This window comes from Sinocyclocheilus anshuiensis, unplaced genomic scaffold (assembly GCF_001515605.1).
Source record: "Sinocyclocheilus anshuiensis isolate Anshui unplaced genomic scaffold, SAMN03320099.WGS_v1.1 scaffold816, whole genome shotgun sequence".
Classification (NCBI taxonomy): Eukaryota; Metazoa; Chordata; class Actinopteri; order Cypriniformes; family Cyprinidae; genus Sinocyclocheilus; species Sinocyclocheilus anshuiensis.
In genome coordinates this window covers 1029884-1047651 of record NW_015554154.1, presented here as the reverse complement: position 1 = coordinate 1047651, position 17768 = coordinate 1029884, and the positions used below count along the sequence as shown (strand labels likewise).

The 17768-nt window shown below is 39.0% G+C and overlaps 1 protein-coding gene across 4 annotated transcripts in view; it reads left to right on the top strand.

Annotated features, from left to right (window-relative positions):
• apba2b (amyloid beta (A4) precursor protein-binding, family A, member 2b) overlaps positions 1-17768 on the top strand; it is an 84304-nt gene that overhangs the window by 22706 nt on the left and 43830 nt on the right. For all 4 annotated transcript variants that reach the window (XM_016463492.1, XM_016463491.1, XM_016463490.1 and 1 more), the window contains exon 2: positions 797-835. The gene's annotated coding sequence lies outside the window, so the exon portion shown is untranslated. The remainder of the gene's footprint in view (positions 1-796; positions 836-17768) is intronic.

Below are 17768 nucleotides of genomic sequence, written 5' to 3'. Positions count from 1 at the left end.
ACTCGATGGTATCGAGGCAATTCGGTCGGTGCCTAAAAAGTATCGAACTCGATACCCAGCCCTAGGTGTGATGGTGTCACTTCACATCAGATTTGATTTTTGTTTGTCTCAGCCCGTCTGGAAGACACATGTCTCTTAGGAAATTGACAAATTTATAGGACACTTCTACAATTAGGTGTACAAATTATTGCCAAAGTCACCCAAGTCTGTGGGGGACATGTGTGGTGTTGTTATCAGTCTTATCTAATGGCAAACATCTGCTCGTGTAGAAGCACCCCCACAGGAGAACAAGTGACAGTGTCAGGAGGAGAGGAAAGACGGAGAGACTGCTCTGCATCACTTGTCTCGGCTGGGACGTCCCTGTTTCTCCTCCTCCCTCCTTAGACTGTGCCAGAGCAGTGGCACTGTTGATTGAATCAGCCTCTTTGTGAGCTGGTGCTCAGTAATCATGGCACGGAAATCAACTCTCGGCTCCAAACAGAGTCAAAGTGTGTGACATGCCGAAGAAAACTAGCTTCCTGTTTACCTTTAAATGCTAAATGTCATAGACATGTGTCAGTCAAACTCACTTTTATCACTCATTGATGTGGCTTTACTAAAAATCATAGATGACCCTGCTAGTAGGTTGTGTATGTGTATGTGTTGTCATTTGTCTTTATAAGATCACTGAAGTTGAGGTTCTCCCATTAGACACAATATTAATCATATATTTCATCAACAAAATGTTAAACGTTCTTTAGCAGGTGAGGACAGATTCTGTGATGTTCTTATTCATCTCTTTGTTTTTCTCTTCTAGTTTTGTGCCTGAGAGATCTCCTTCACCCCACAACAATCGGTAAGTGTCTCTTAAAATGAGAATGCTCTCTGCACAAACAGCAATCACACCAGATGGATGTCTCCCTTGTTTTGTGTGTCATGTTCAGGCCTAGACTTTTTTTTTTAGCTTTTCCTGCACTGATTTTGAAGGAATGGATTTCAACATAATAAAATGTTATGACTTTCTGTGGAAATTTGCAGTGCTTAATACAAAATATTGTGCAGATTTGGTTTGTCTTCATATATTCTCAAACTGATAAACTGGGTTGGGCAAAATTCATAATTGGCAACAGCTCTCAAGAAGTTTCAATCAGAATTTAAGTCAGAATTATAATTTGAATTACAGGAAGTGGAACCAACTGATTTGAGAGAAATTATGTGAAAATTAAAATAGAAAAGCACATATTGCATTCATTTATATATGTATACTCATACCATACCACAAGTTTGGGGTAGGTATTTTTGTTGTTGTTGTTTTAGTCTCGCATGCTCACCAAAGCTGCATTTATTTTATCAAAAATCCAGTAAAAACATTGATTTTGTGAAATATTTTTTACAAAAAAAATTACAATTTAATTTATTCTTGTGATGATAAAGCTGAATTTTCAGCAGCCATTACTCCAGTCTTCAGTCTTTCTTTCAGAAATATTTCTAGTTTGCTGATTTGGTGCTCAAGAAACAGTTCTTCTTATTATTAATGTTGAAAACAGTTGTGCTGCTTAGTATTTTTTTGGACCCCATGATCCCTTCTTTGGTGAATTGAAAGTTTAAAAGAACAGCATATATTTTATTTACTATACTTTTGATACTGTCACTTTTGATAAATTGAATGTATCGTTTCAATTTCATTCAAAATAAATAAATAAATAGTTGAACAGCAGTATAAATCGAATGCAAATTTCTAAAGGTGACATTTAAAACCAATTTTTATCTGTCTGTCAAACTTCATACAAGACTTTGTCAAGCAGTCACTCAAAGTTCATCTTGACAGTCCTCTCTTTCCTGGTTATAAATTACACTTGTCGAAATTATATGAATTTCAGTGCATTTCAATTCTACTTCCATAAATTTAAATTGCAATTCTGCATTCAGTTTGCTACCTTAATTCAAACTAGGCTGCTGAATTGGAACTTAAAAAAATATTCTCAGTTCAGTTCTGAATAACGTACAACCCTGGATAACACTGTTGTCTGTTTTTAACAGCTTTCTGTATTCATGACAAAAGTGTAATTTAAAAGTGACATGCCTGGCGTTGTGCCATATAATAAGATGTGTGGATGCAGTAAGAGCTGTGGGGGAAGGGCGGCACATGCTAATCTATGCTCAGAGGCTCTGTGTTAGTGGTGGGGCTGGTGGAGGAGTGCAGTATCGTGGGAAATGTCTTTGAAGATGTGATGAGGTGGAGGAAGGAGCCCAAACACCTCGCTCCTCATTATGTATTCATCCTCATTACTTACACAAATATTTCATAATGATATGTGCAGGGAAAATACGTTCTTTTAGCATTGTGGTTTTTTGAAAGGACTGTCTGAGTGGTGCAAGAAAAGGGCAGAGATGGAGACCTGTAGCGGTTTACTGGAGGCAGCGTAGGGCGGGGTCAGACCGAGGAGGCTCTTTGTGAAAGCAGTCTTCTGTTGTTTATCAACACGGGTATCAACTGACTTTTCTTCCTAATCTTGAAGAGATTATCTCTATTTTGATTTCTGAGCAAAGAAAAATCACAGTCTTGTTGGATGGGACGGGGAGGGTCGCAGAGACGTGCATTTTTTTGTCGATTAAGTCACCAATTTATTTAAATATTCTTGTAGTTAAGGGAAAGTTTAGTGCAGACTAAGATATTATTTATTGATGCATTTAGTATAAACATATTCAAAATTGTTGTCACATTACTGACTCTGTATTGTATACTGTATACTGTATTGATCTAGTTTTGTAAAATGATGTATGCCTGTTTAGAGCAAAAACAGAAAAACGTGTTGATTATGGTTCCAACATGTCATGCTATTGAAGTCTCACAAATGTGAAGTATACATTACAGTGAAGTTCCTGGTTAATTTTAATATGGAATAACTGAAAAATGAACCAGTAAGGGAGTTGATTGTGAACAGTAGAAGTTGTGAACTTTGATTCAAACCATTTGCGACTGCTTTGTAGGGCTGCCCCGTAATAGTCGACTAACCGTTAGTCGACGAGAAGAGGCTTTGTCAACCAAAATTTCATTAGTCGTTTAGTCGCAAAAAAAAAAATTCCACACGAAGTAGCTAAATCACCCAGTCCGTGACGGACAAATCGTTAACGGCTGGTCTATGTGGTAATATAGTACATCGGGCATGACGACCATATGCTCACCTAACATTCATTGACCTCAAGTATGGCTTATCATCTGAAATATGTATGTAGTAGCAACTTTACATGGCAGCTCAATCTAATGTTAGCCTAGAAAAAAGTGCGCAGTTCACGTGTTTGTGCGGAGTGTGGAAGCTGAACAGTAGCGCGCTTGGGCTACTGCATGACAGATGGAGGCGCCGGTGCGATCATTTGCTCTTAAAATACTTCGTCATTTTTGGTCACACAGATAAGAGTAATGCATCTTTTGTATCCGCTAAGACTCTATGTTTATTCGTGTGCACTCAGAATAACAACGAAATGTTGCGCTTTTGTTAAATAATTAAAGCAAACAGGATGCGCTTTCTGCCGCCTCGGTCTGTGAATTTGAGCGCTTCACTTCGAAACTCTGTGTATTCTTGCCTTATTACAGACATGAAAAATATATCTATAGAGAGTGAAACTTTTAAATGAACCAATTCAAATAGAAAACAAATATTCTCAGATTATGTAATCCGTATGAAACATGCATACAGGCGCATACTGTGAAGATGGCTTAAACCGAAATGAGATCTCTTAAACCGAAAACAGAAAGCACTAGTGTAACAATAAGTTATTAAAACGTTAATGCAGTGTACTTGCTGTTTTTCCCTAACACATTCATAATTATTATATTTGCCGGTGCGCTGTGGCAAGCCTTTTTTTGCGTGCGCTTGAGCGCTTATTAGGCTATAGGCAATTAAAGGCTCATTATTATGATTTATATGGTTTGTTAATAAAAGTGCGACTACTAGTTGACTAATGCTTAAAATGAACGACTACTAGTCGACCAGAAAAATCTTTAGTCGAGGGTAGCCCTACTGCTTTGTGAATCTTTTAGACTCTTTTAGATCTTATAAGAGTCATTTTTGGAGTTGGACATCACAGAAACACTGGATGATTTGCTGATATTTCATGAAACCGCATATAAACACTCACAAGTTTTTCAGATTTTTGTATTATTGCTGCACATTTTTTATGTGCCTGTCACTTCTCACAAGGGGCACATCACAGGCCAAAATCAAAGTATGTTCCTTTATTTCTCTTATACTGCATGTCCTCATGACTTTGTATGTACCCTGAAATGTTATTGGTTCTTGTTGATTGTAAATTAGTGTCATTGTTTTGCAGAACACTGATTCTGTTGCTCTCTGCTGTGTTTCTCGGGCCTTGTGCTTTATTCAGAGCACAGCATCAGTAGGTGGGGAAATGTAGCATTTGATGAAATGTGTTGCTGCCCTTGGTCTTACAAATCAAGCAATAATGGAAGCATTTGCATACAGATGGAGACAAAAATGCAAAACGTGCTGGTGTTTCCTGCTGTGCTGCCTCATGCCCTTTCTAGCATATTGTTTTGATGGATGGAAATTGGAAATGGAGGCATGCAGACTACCCTCCTCCAAAGACTTTCATTGAAGAACTGACAATACTGTAACACTGCTTCAGTGTTAGATTAGTGTTTTAGCTTTCAGTTTGGGAAGGGAAAATGTCTAATGAAATGGTTTTGTGTATTGAAGTTCTGTATCCATTTTCTTGACTAGGTTGTGGTTCTCAGGTGTGTCTTGTTTCGTGATGTGCTGCATTCAAGCTGTCCTGGGAAGTTATGAGTTTGGAAATCATAATAATGACATGATGTGCATTCAACTGATTTTGGTTGGAATAAAATTTACTCGCTGGACAATTTCATGTTCGTCTCTCGCTTTTTCACTTAGAGGCAAAGACAGGAAGCTTTTTTAGCGCTAATGCAAAATAATGAAGAGCAAATTATGTGCTCTGTGTATTTTATCATTCTCAAGCTGCCACAGAGAATGGAGGAGGAAATGTTGTTTAGTATTTTCTGGCAAGCTTTATGCTATTCTTCACCACCTTGGTTACTGTTTAAGTCAGACAAGCTTCACAGTACAGTACATCCCATTGGAATGAAGTGGAAATTTCTGTGAGCTGTGTGATTTTCTGAAAAATCTCATAAAGTGGTCAAATATGATTAGATATCATTCTTATGCGGGCTGGGATATATGTAGACATTGCAAAGCATTTTATGCGCCATTGTTCTGTAAAGAAATGTTCAATTATACAGTAACTTGATGGAAAACTGTGGCGACTTTGACTTTACAACTTCTAAACATTTATTTAAAGATTTTGAAAAGAAAAACTACTGTTTATGTCTTCTTCTCTGGATACCTTTCCATTGATACCATTGCTTCTTGTCTTGTTATCGCATTTACCCTTGTGTCTTTATCCTTCATGTTTTCCTTGTCCTTTGTCAGGTCTTTTCCTATTTAGGCTGCGTGTTTGGTTAGATAATGCTTTAATTATCCTTTGTAAATAATAAAACTGCTTTTAGATCCTCTAACTCTTGCTGGTGTGAGTAAACATTACACCTAAATGTGCTGCTGTTGTTATTAGATTACATTATATTAACCTAATAAATGAAATGAAAACATCTTCCTATCCTTATGAAACATCTGTTCAACATTATAACCGGTGCAAACTGGTTGTGACTGAAACATCCTCAAGGGGGATTTTGCTTGGACAGACACATTTTTCCTCTCTCTTTTCAGTTTCTTTGCAGTGTGTTGTGTGATTGGGTTTGTGCAAGCTCATGATTGATCAAGTGCAAAAGAGGATTAGCGGATGCAGAGAGAAGGGATTCAATTCAAACTGCGCTCGCTTCGCTTATGGCAGTTAGCCGTCCTGCCGAATGCAGTGAAAGAGTGAGACAGTGTTGTGATTAGGGCTGGGCGATATAGCAAAAATGTAATCTCGATAAATTTTTCCCATATTGAACGATAACGATATATATTTCGATATAAGTTGTTAATGCTTCCAGCTTTAAAAGAGTATCCCAACAATGACTGAAGCCACAAAAATTAGAGGGTTCATTAAATTACACTTTAAAAGTATAGTTTATTAAATAAAATTTAAAAAAAGATTACACATTTGGCCTTAAAAATTAAAACAACTTACTAAAATAAATTTAAAAATAAAAGTTGTGACAAAAGATGGTAAATGAGAGTAAATGTCCAAAATGTAAACATAATACTATTGTAAACATCATTTGTAACACAATTACAGTTTTTTCCCCCCAGAAAGACTAACTGTCAACAGTCTGTCTTTAAGAGGTACATTAAATGTGCAAAATGTAAACAAAAATATACAACTTCTAGCAAGTGCACACAATTTGTAAAACTTTCAGTTGTTTTTTTTTGCCAGGAAGATTGGTCTGTCAACAGCGTCTGGCGTTAAGAGGTACATTAAATGTGCAAAATGTAAGCAAAAATATACAACTACTTTTACAGGTTTTTTGCCAGAAAGACTAGTCTGTCCACTGTGTCTGGCTTTAAGAGGTAGATTAAATGTGCAAAACGTAAACAAAAATATTCAACTTCTAGCTAGTGCACACAATTTGTAAAACTTTTACAGGTTTTTTGCCAGAAAGACTAGTCTGTCCACTGTGTCTGGCTTTAAAGCTGCCCTGTTGCAGGACACTATATTACCACCTGTGCTAAAAGCACGCTCTGAGGGTGAGCTGGTGGCAGGAATACACAGGTAACATTTTGCCAGGAGGCTCACTCTGGGGTATGTTGCTGAATTAATCTTCCACCATGCCAGGGGGTTGGTCTCGCTGTCTGCATCAGGAGCTTGCAGGTAGCTGTTTAGTTCAGCTTCAATAGCCTGCTGTTCTGTGAGATCAGATGTTGCAGCAGACTTAGCGTAGGACTTCTTGAAAAAGCTGCCCAGTGTCTTCTTCTGCAATTTGGCTGGTGTAGCAGCAGCAGCATCACCTTTGCCTCCTCCCAGTGCAGTGGATGGGAATGCAGGAGTAGCTTGCGATGTGCTCTGACATTCATCCAGCATCTGAGCCACGACTCTGGATTTCACAGCCTCAACCTTGTCATCTTTGATGTAGCGTGTCTTAAAACAAGGATCAACAAGGGATGCCATGCTCAGAAGATCATCTCGTCGTGTCGAGTTAGCTTCGCAAAGTGCGGTAGGAAATGGACTCTGTACTGTGACGTGCACGTGCACGCTGATTGGCTGTTGTCGCATATTTCTGCTGTGTTGCTATTGGATCAATCCATATCGAGTAAAAATGTCCAGAGCTTATCATCGTTATCGACATAAATTTTATCGCAATTCGATATGATATCGTTTATCGGCCCAGCCCTAGTTGTGATTCACCCTCAGATCTAAACCGAGGCTCATAATCTTCTTCAGATAGTTTCAATCCATCAGCATCAAACTGACAGAGCACCCAGGAGGGCAGCAGCCATGTTGGACCCCCACAAACACCAGCCTGCTGTTTAAAACCATGGGTTTGACTGTTTTTTTTTTCTCTTGTGCTTAGACCAGTGACGGTACGAGTTCTCATAAAAAAGTCTTTAAAAGGCTCAGAAAGGATGTAAAAAAAAGCAGATCTGGCTATTTAATGAACAGGAGCCATGAAAATCCTCAGTGTAAACTGATGATATGCTCCCCACAGTGATGATAGGCCCTTAATCCGTTGCATTTGGTGCAGAGCAGTCAGTTTGAATGTGGAGAGAACAGGAAGTTTCTGACGCTTTGCCGTCACAGATGCTTTCACATGCATACAGAATCAATTCACAGGCTGTAGGATGGCTTATTACTGATGCCTTAAAGAGAAACATACCCTCAGCTGCCTGCTTGATTTGTCATTTTGTTATAGTTAAAGATAATGTACCTTACAACAGCATCCTTAGATGCTGAACGTTTCGGTGTTGCTACTCTTGAACTAACCAGATGATCTCTCTGTGTGCTGGATTTAGATGCTATCCGTGTTGTGATCAAGTGCAATTTGTATGCGGGTGTGTGTTTACAAGTATATACAGTATTTGTTCTGGCAGACTGTCATATTCTTTTTGATATCATTTTGTTAGTCATTAAGGCCGTTTGGTTTCATTCAGAACATAAATGTTGCTCCAAATGAATCCAGTCCATCGAGTGTACTTTGAGCAAACAAAACAATAATTTGATTTTTTTGCTATGAAATGTAATCTTTTTCCCCTTTATCAAACTTGTTGATGCCAAATCCTCCCAAAATATGATTATCCCTTCCTAAAGTATAATATTTTTGTGTAAAGACACGTTGTTTCCTGAAATTAAATTATTGGCTTTTATATTCTCACTGAACTATTGAAAATTATTAAAATATTAATTTGATATTAGGCTGATGGTATATTTTTTTCTGGTTATTATTGATAATGTTAGATAATTAATAATGTTCACTATCACTTTTATCTTTATTAATAATGATATGTTCTTATTACAAATTGTAAAACATATAGTAAAACCTTAGGTCAACAAGTTAATTTGAGTACTCTAAAGTGCAAGTTGTAGGTAATTTTTTAAAAATTACATGAAAAGTATTTAATAAATTAATGAATAAAACAAGTCAGCTGACTAAGTTTTCAGATACAGCTCTGTAGACCCACTGTTCTGCAATCAAAATCACTTGTAAATGAGTCACTTGTAAATTACACAAAGGTGTGTTGAATCGGGATGGAATGGAACTAAACTTTGGAGGACAGTGAGTCTTCATGGAGCAGTTTTGAAGACCTCTGAAGACTGCTCTCAGTATCCTATTACAGCTTTAGTCTCAAAACTCAGACAGAAAGCTGCTGAGGCACTTTGTGATGTCAGCCTGTCATGGTAATCCAAAACCTAAAGGATGATGGGCGAAACAGCCTGCTTATGTAGATAAGAGAACACTGCTTCTTCTATGAGAACCCGTTTTACAACAGTCTCTGTCTATGCAGATCACACTATATGTTAGAAAGCACCTTGTAGCATGGGTGTCGCTAGGCCATTTTTAGGGGGCTATAGCCTCAGCCCCCCTAAAATTTTGCGATTAGCTCCATAAACTGTACACAAATTCGTGATCGCCTCAGTCCCCTTTAAATTTCATAAGAAAACGGCGGCAGACTTTGATCGACTCCTCCCCGTCTTTCAGCGCGTTCTTCAATCCACAGACCGTGGCGGCGCAGAGCGAGAAACAGAGGACAAGGTGTGTGTTTAACGATAGATTGTTATAATATCTGCATCTGTGCAGTTCTGTTCTTTGTCATATACAGTATACAGTTTTGTCAATACAGTTTACAAAATATCAATCGGTTCCCCATCTACTGTAGCCTAAGTTTTCACTGCGTTCACCCCTCATCACACCACAGCTGTTTCCTCCAGTCAAAATGAAGAACATTTGAACGCATACTTTATAAAATGATCATGTTGCCATTTTCATTTGAAAATTTAACTTTCAATGTAATACATTTTCCAGTGCACGTGGCAAAGAGGTTTGCATACTTGAGCTAAGGAAAGAGGGTTGTACTAGAAATGCAAACAGTAACATTTTGTGTGTGTACAGTAAACAGATGTTTGTGTGAGATCATGAAGACTTGTATTTGGCTTATTCAGTTATACTGTATGTTATACCTATCTATGCATTACAGTGGAATACTGCACTTTTTGGTATATAAATTTAGCTACCACCCCTATTAGTAGGGTGACCATACGGGCCATTTTTACGGGACGCACCCTTGCCAGGATTTCTTTATTGCCTAAAATATCCAGTGCTGTTTGCACTATGCAGATCGATCGTTGTATGACATTATTTCTCGAGAGCTATAGAGAGCACAGCAGACAGCTCCTTATGCTTTCAAATCGCTCTCGCGGTACTTTGGTGTCATACAACAATCGGTGCGCAGCTTCAAGTCGAACGAACGAACAAACACGTGCGCGTATTTGCATCGCTTTGATCGTTCTCACCTTCTTCTCACGCGCGACGCGCCACGATTGGTCGATTATGTACAATACCTGCATGTTATTGGTCAAACTACTTTGGATGTTTTAGGCAATATAAAAATCATGGCCAGCCTTTAGGGGTTCGATTCAGTGCCACCTGCCTATCCCTTAAAGCCATCTCAGACAGATTATAAGGGGTAAAGCTAAACAAAGCAGCACACAGCCTTGGAAAGTGGCTGTAACTCACAGTGAGGGTCTCCAAGCAGCCCGTACTGTAAAAGAATACCTATTATAGTTCCTTGGAATTGCTGAAGTCACGAACACACGTCAATAAAGAGGCCTGCTCATCACTCCTGGTTCAAGTGTTGAGATGGAATGAAATACAAAGTAATCATTTGCATATCCTGGAGGCTGCTAGAATGTTCTAGTGCTGCATTAGATATGAGATGTGGATAAACTCTTTAGCATGATGGAAGAAAAAAAGAAATCTAAATAACTGAATAAGAAATAAATACAAACTATTTATTAATTATATATAAGAGTTTCTGAAATTGAATCTTCTGAAATGGCTATATTAATTTTTATATATTCATTATAATGAATATTATTGTTATTATTATTCTTATTCTTATTATTGTTTATATTAATTAATTAAAACTTAACATGCGTCATTTAAGTTGTTGCTTGGTAATTAAAAAATGGTCATTCATTTTATTCTGTTGTTATCCAAGGAGGGGAGACACGCCTAATAAGCATTTAGATAGAGACAAACATGGCCTTGGTTATTTTCAGACCCTTGTATATGGCTGTGGATCTTTGAAAACAGCAAATGGGATCCCAGCCAAAACTCACCGTATTTGTTAAGACGCCAGTAGCGTGTGAGGATGCAGAGCTGAGCTGTTATAGAAAGCTATGCATTTCTGAAGCACCCCCATATACTCTCTAATCACTTAGCAATTTTCCATCTTATTATACCAACAGGCTCTTAGAATAGAAAAGGAGCACAGAAGTATCACAGGCTATGTTAAGACAGGGATGCTCTCTCCATTCAGTTTCTCATGTACTGTAGACACAGGGATCATATTGCAGGAGAATTAGTTGATGTAAACATGATGGTTTGATCCCATAACACATGGCTATTTAAGATACATGACACTGATTCTGAAGCACAATGCTGAATTAATGCACTGTGCTATATTATGACACAAAATGTATACTTACGTATGTAAATTAAGAGATCTTCATTATAATAACTCAGTTGATACCATATTCTTGATCTTGAGTGTTTTTCCTCATTATATTAAGTTAAAACTAAAATACTGACTTTACTTTAATCATCGCATAGTATTTATTTTACAGGTTTGTCTCAAGAGAAGATGAGTTTTCACAGTATGACGACTAGAGGGCAGTGGACTGAATCATGAACAATGGATCAGGGTTTGACAGCGTGTTCCAGTTCCTGCCAATATCCAGCAACATTCCACAGGCCACAATCAACAATCTGATCAACTCTATGCGAAGGAGATGTGTTGCACTGCGTGAGGCAAATGGTGGTCACACCAGATACTGACACAACAGATACTGTTTTCGGACCCCCCAATACAGTAAAACTGCACATTTTAGAGTGGCCTTTTATTGTGGCCAGCCTAAGGCACACCTGTGCAATAATCATGCTGTCTAATCAGCATCTTGATATGCCACACCTGTGAGGTGGATGAATTATCTCGGCAAAGGAGAAGTGCTCACTAACACAGATTTAGACAGATTTGTGAACAATATTTGAGAGAAATAGGCCTTTTGTGTACATAGAAAAAGTCTTAGATCTTTGAGTTCAGCTCATGAAAAATGGGGGCAAAAACAAAAGTGTTGCGTTTATAATTTTGTTCAGTGTATATCCATCCATCCATCATTCCATGGGCTCACGCCCGTTGGTGTCCAATGCCCGTCTGATGCTCCATTTCCACTGTGCACGGTCCTGTGCCATCCTGCTAAGAGAGTGGATGTCCCTCTGACACCATTCTTTGATGTCATCCAACCACTCCCTACTCGGTCTTCCTCTCCGTGTCCATCCATCCATGATCCCAAACACCACACACTTCACCAGTCGCTTGTCCTCCATCCTGCAGATATGTCCAAACAGGCTGAGCTTCCTCTCCATGATGAGTTGTACAATGTTCCTCGTGTTTCCAACTCGTCTTTGCACCTCCACGTTTGTGATTTTCTGATGCCAGTGAGTGTGCAAGATTCTCCTGTAGCACTTCATTTCAAACGCCCGCAGTAAATCTTTGTCTTTCTTCCTCAATGTCCATGTCTCACAAGCATACAGCAACACACTCATCACACATGTCCTGATTATGCTGATTTTGGTCTCTGTTCTGATATGCTTACTGTTCCATATTGTCTTGAACCCTGCCATTACTCCCGTTGCCCTCGCTATTCTCCTTTTGATCTCCTTGCTGCAATCGTTGTCCCAGGTCAGTAGACTACCCAGGTACACAAACTCTGTGACATTTTCAATACTTCTGCCCCTAATCTCCAGTTCCTCTTCTATGTCCTCTTGTCCAAACACCATTGTCATTGTCTTTTCAATGTTGATCTTTAATCCTGCGGCCTCTCCTGCTTCATTCATCCGATCCAGATTTCCTTGTAATTCAACTCTATCCTCCTCCAGTAGATGGTAATTAGTTGATAATTATTTTCATGTTCATCACTGTTTTCAAGGCTGCTATTAAAATTATATACTTGAAATAAATAAATAAAAATAGTACAAATAAAATGTACAGTGTGAATGATATTTTGTATATCCAGTCTCAAACAATACTGATCACAAAAAAAAAAAATAAATAAATAAAAAATAAATAAAATAAGTTGTTAACAGATATGGTGCCAATATGCAGATATGCCAATAAACTGTGCATCTCTCCCTGAGTGTCTTATAACCATGATGCATGATTAATGAATATATTCATACAGATTTAATATTAAAAAGGCGAGCTGTATGCTTTGATGTAGCTCTTAAATTATGTTAAAAAAACATATAGGTTTTAATATGCTGCCACATGAAGGAGAACAACATCATAATTACAAAAACTGAATTCATTAGAACTCTTATCTACTCCATCCACAGGCACACCACAACCTAAATCAAAGTCCTGCAATACACAGCCACTCAAAAAAATGAAATGCACATGACTGGAAAACATATAAGCCATTCTGAAAGAGCCAACACCCTGTGAGATTTGCGATTCAGCTTCAACGAGCTGAATATTTGCTCTGAATCTGCTTTGAGCACAGTTATAAAAGCGTTTAAAATTCACTTAAACCAACAAGCCGCTCTCATATTATGTCCAGATTGCTCTTCTAGGATATTTTTAGTTTTCCTCAAAGTTTCAGAGTAAGGACTTTTTCTCAGAAGTCTGTTAGTGTTTCCAATGCGTGCCTCATCACTCTTGGATTTAACCTACATGACTGATAGAAGAGGGAAGTGTTAAATATTTGACTTTCCTTCATGAGTAAATTGGCTGTAACCATGAGGGATTTAGGGAGAGCAGAGTTGACGGATAAAAGCCATCCGAGGCTGCGCTTAGTAATCCGCTGCTCTTAATGAGACTTTTCAAATGAATCTGCATGCCTTTGTTCTGATATGCTTGCTGTTCCATATTGTCTTGAACCCTGCCATGACTCCCGTTGCCCTCGCTATTCTCCTCTTGATCTCCTTGTTGCAATCGTTGTCCCAGGTCAGTAGACTACCCAGGTACACAAACTCCGTGACATTTTCAATACTTCTGCCCCTGATCTCCAGTTCCTCTTCTATATCCTCTTGTCCAAACACCATTGTCATTGTTTTTTCAATGTTGATCTGTAATCCGCACATCACCAAACTGTGGTCTGAGGAGATGTCTGCTCCTTGGAACGTTCTGCAAGCACGCACTGCAGTTTTCCATCTCCTGTCTACCAGCACCAAGTCATGTTGGTGTACTTGCCATCGGGTGCCATCCACATCCACTTCCTGCTGTCCTTCTGCTGGAATCTGGTGTTGGTGATCAGTAGATCATTCTTAGACGCAAATTCCAGTAGCCATTCACCTCTATCATTCCACTGTCCATAGCTGTGACATCCCATCACCTGTTCCCAGCCCACGTTATCCGTTCCAACCTTTGCATTCCAGTCGCCGATCACAATTTTCACATCCTTCTTTGGCAACTCCTCTGTGATGTGCTCCAGCTGCCCGTAGAATGTTTCTACCTTTTCCTCGATACTGTCTGAAGTTGGTGCATAAACCTGAATCACTGCAATGTTCAGAGGTGTTCCGTTGAAACTGGCCACTATGATACAAGAGCTTACAGGGTTATACCCGAGTAGTGCATCTTTCGCTCGCTTGCTAAGCAAGAAACCAACTCCCCTCATGTGATTTTTCTCTTCTCCTGACCAAATCACTTCTCCTCCATTCAGCTCTCCCACACCTGTCCAGCGCATCTCTGCCAGTCCCAATATATCGCACTCATATGGTGTCATTTCCTTGCGTAACAGCTCCAGTTTGCCAGGACTTCTGAGAGTCCGTACATTCCATATACCTATCTTCAGGAAGTCTATTGCTGCTTTGAGTTTCTTTTCTCCTTCTCCTTCTCCTTTTCCTTCTACTCCGGTAGCTAGCTTTTCAACCCAGCCCCGGTTTCGCAGCTGAGGATGCGGACCTTGTATAGCCGGGCGATTGGGGGCTGAGCCCCCCTAAAATAAAAATCCTAGAATCGCCCCTGCCTTGTAGCATGTCTTATTTTTTATTTTTTGTAAGCAGTAAGACACTGTTACACCATTTGATGACTGAAGATTCATGGTCGCCCTATTTATTTGTCTCTGACCTGTTTTTCCCCAAAGACTTATATGACTCAGCTAGTCTGATCTGCTTTTCAACCCTAAGGCATTCTGCGCTTTAAAATAATAAATTATACTGAAAGCAGACACACAATCTGAAAAAAATATGCTCTTTTCATCTTGAACCTGCCAGAGTTCAGTCCGAAATAAGTGTTGAGAAGCAACCTGGAAGCACAGCGCTGACAATCTGACCCATCATCCTTTGCAGATATGATATCTCCTCACACTATTACATGTGAAAATGTGTACCTAATATGAACCTTAAAATTACTTTCAGTGCTATAACCTAATGTAGCCAGATTGATTCTGTCATATGAAATAACTTGAATAAAGTCATTTAATTGAAAAGACATGAAGCTCATTCTAAGGATATCTGACAAAACCATGCATATATCGGTCAAACAAGAAAATTAGAGGCAGTTTAGTTATAAAAGCGCTTATTTTTGGAGGAAAAGTGCTTTTCTAAAACATGTTTGACATGTATTTTATTCAATTCTAAGCAATTTCAGACACATTGAAGACAGATTATTTTTTGACCTACATATGCAGTTTAAGAGTAAAAGTTCTGATTGTACAAGAGCTTAAATGTAATTCAATTAATTTTTTAAGCCAAACTACACTGAAATTTCTTATCCATACAGATAATGTGGGCAGAAGGTAGCATGCAACACAAGAGTGTGCTGAAAACACTGTCTTAAAATAGCTCTAAATCATGCATTATTCGAACTGCGAGCACAAGGCCTGTCAGACTGTGTATTGCATGTTTATGTTTGCTCTCACACCCTCAGTTCTTCAACAGACCCTCAGTTTCTGAACTCATTTCTTGGCTATAGTATTTATTTTTGAATTGACTTATGTTGCTGCGGTGTCCCAGTGGTGAGAAATATGAGGAGGAACACTCTGTTCCTCTGTGCTTTGGGACTCGCTGTTTCGCGGGGCGATGGATACGGATAGTGTGCCGATGGTAGCGTTTTGGTGCACCGGGTGATTTTGGTCCTCTTGCCTGTATCCTTTCTCTCTTTTTCTGTCCTGCTGGGTCCCCTGGGGCTGGTCAGACCTCCACAACCTCTGAGAACAGAACAGGGATTTTAACCTCACTTTCATACAGCCGCATGGCACGTTACTGTATGGTAATATTAAATGAGTGCCGAAGAAACATCTGCATTGTAGTGCAGGATAAATATGATATACAGTAATTCAGCTGTTAAGTCATGATGCAAGTCAAACTGTATCTGGGTCCAAGCTCCTACATGTTTTAAATGAGAACACTGTCTTGACAGCCGTTTATGAGCATTATTTACTGTGTATCACACTTTTAAGTTAAGCATTTTAAAAATGAACTGTGGCCATAGGCTTACAACGTCCTGGCAGTTTTATTTTAGTATCACAGGGATTAGAGTTTTTGTTAATATTAACAAACAAGCTCAACTAAAAACAGAATGACTCTGCTTATCTCTACTCAATCCTCATATGCGTAGCTCTCCTAGAAATAACTTGGAAGATGTGTGCAAAAATCTGCCTACACACTCTGTGCTCCCAGTGCACCCTGGTTGATGAGCGTAGTATCTTTGTGTCATTTGCAGCCTCATGAATATTTAATGAGCTGAGTCTGTCAGTAGGTGGAGCTTTTCCATGTTTCTCTGCCTCAGTGCTGCATTATCTCTGAGTTTAACCTTCCCGGTATTGACCATTTCTTCCTCAGCCTTCATTTATCAACCACCTCATCACCCTGAGCGTCGACCGATTCCCCCAACCCTGTCGACTTTTAATCAACTTCCTTTCGGCATATGAAAAGTTAATTTGTTGTTACTGGAAAAAAAGCAGAAAACTCCTACAAATCTATCATGGATGTGTTTTATCTGAAGGCAGTTCCACAAAAGGTGGTTTGGTTGGTATGCTTTCCATTTTTTAGCATCACTTTATAATGAAGAATTATTGGTCATTATTGACCCACAAATACCCGTGCTGTGGTGGTTGCTGGTCAGTAAGAATGCAATAGGCTGTTTGTGTTTTTGTGGCAATTTGTTACTGCTCGATAAGTATATTCATCAAAGAATTGTCCATTACTGCTGATATATTAGAGATGCTGCCATAATGAGGGTGCGCTGTAATGTTACCCTGCTTTAGAAACCTGTATTCAGCAGCAAGCACAGGTGCCATAATGACTCATACATCATTTGTCTAGCAAAGGTCATGGCCATCATTTATATGAGGGCATGTGGAGTACACCATGGGAATGTTATTGGCTGGGTTTGATTGATTCTCCCAGGCAAAGCAGTCCAACTTAACCTGTAATAGCAAGTAAAGCTGGATGGTTTCCCTCAGCAAGTTCTGCTTCTCACTATTTCAGTGCATCTACTTATTCTCTCAGACATCTAGTTTTATTGCAGTCTTATTGTGTTCTGTATCCCAGTGCTGTACTAATACTAAAACTAATGTTAGGGGCTCATAAAAGGAAGATTCATAAAGACTAAATATAGATTGTTGCATCCAAAATGTGGTTCATGTCATAACGCTGCTGCTAATGGTGATATATGCTTAATTTTGTGCTTTCGCTTGTGTTTTGATTGCATAAATGCAGCAAATATGGAATATTAGGGAAGAGCAAATAAGATGGATCAGAGTGCCCGTGGCTGTTTGGAAGGTAAACTCGGTGGTCTTGATTTGCTGCTTCACACACTAGCTCCATTTTTGCATTTCCGCTTCTCTCCCCCTCTCTGGCTCCTTCCACTTCTCCCTCTTCTTGTTGTCAACCCCGTCTTTCTCCTTTTCTCTCTGGAGGCACTGAAGGGTCTGCTCCCAGCTGCCACAGCCCAGATGGCTGACAGGAGGCAAACCATCTACTGCAATGGCGGCTTTGTCTTGTGTGCTGGTTTGAATGTGTTGCAAATGAAGAAGAGAAAGAAAATATATTTTTGTATGTATGTAATAATTATATACGTATAGTATATATATAT